This window comes from Acyrthosiphon pisum, chromosome A1 (assembly GCF_005508785.2).
Source record: "Acyrthosiphon pisum isolate AL4f chromosome A1, pea_aphid_22Mar2018_4r6ur, whole genome shotgun sequence".
NCBI classification, from domain to species: domain Eukaryota; kingdom Metazoa; phylum Arthropoda; class Insecta; order Hemiptera; family Aphididae; genus Acyrthosiphon; species Acyrthosiphon pisum.
Window position 1 is genome coordinate 36,719,791 of NC_042494.1, and position 1,382 is coordinate 36,721,172.

Sequence of the window (1,382 nt, forward strand, 5' to 3'; positions counted from 1 at the left end):
TAGGTACTACCACAGAAGGTATGCTATATGCATGGATTTAGTTAAAAATGAAAATATATAATTCAATAAATATTAAATTCAATTGTTAGAGAAACATAAATAAACCACTATTTAGTATTTTAGTGAATTCTTAATTTTTACAATCGAAACCTATATATAAAAATAGGTACGATGGTTATCGACGTTATCTATTCAACAAATATGTATAAATTCTTATACTGGTTATTTATTTTATTACACACGTATGAATAACTAAGAAGTCCAGGAAAATGTAAAATATCTTCCAAAAATAATGAAAATACGTCCCAAATGCAATGTACATCAACAGTTAAACATGGTCTGTTGTACATGTCCCCGATTTTCCAACGGAGTTATAGCAGAGATATTTAAATTTTTATTCTAATGCAATATTGCCATCAATGCCATGCATGGTTGAAGTTAAATAAGTTGTTTTATAAAATATTTTATATTCATGAAAATATTTTATCAATTATCATATCAATTATTTTTAAAACGAAATACGAATTACTAATTATTATATATTTATATAATAGTATATATCTACACATTGTAATTTTTTTACATAATCTGCATAATCATATAATATACTATGTCATTTGATGATTATATTTTATCAAGTTGCTTTTTGGCTAGTAATTGGTACCTATACAATTTCCATACATAAATAATAAATATAGGGTTAGTGTTCGTAGTGTTATAAGTACCTACTATACTGTAGTAGGAAAAAATAAATATGATCGAAAAGTGGGAAGGTGGATATTTTAGGTGAGACGTGTATATTATCATATTAAATAGGTACAGTATGACAGACCGACCTGTATAATATGTGTGTGTATATGCACGTGTCTGGGAGTCGTGTAAAATTATATTGTTTAAGAGTCTCCACATAAGATCGTCCTACTACTGTGTTATACCTATCTGCCTAGTGATGTTTAAATTATCTACGCTTATTATACAAATATTCAAGCACTTACCTTGCGCGTAGATTGCTGCAGGTGGTTCTCCCGAGTAGTTAGCAATTCTTCGGGGTCGTGTTCGACAGTCGATATCACGATGACAATATATGTATCTTGGTTTATATAGTTTGTAGAATTTCGTATACCTTACACTCTTTTATAATTGTGACTATTACCATGTGCTCTCAAGATTCCTACATCCGTAGCAAATGTACATAAAGTCATATCGCCACCCGAATGTAATTTACGTTAATGAGCATTCTGTTGTGGTGAACACTTGTGTACCAAAATGGGTGTTAAATATTCCTACATTCGTAGCAAGAGTACATATAGTCAATTCGCCAACCGAATGTAATTTACAGTGATGAACATTTATTATTACACATTTATACCTTGAAGACAGCT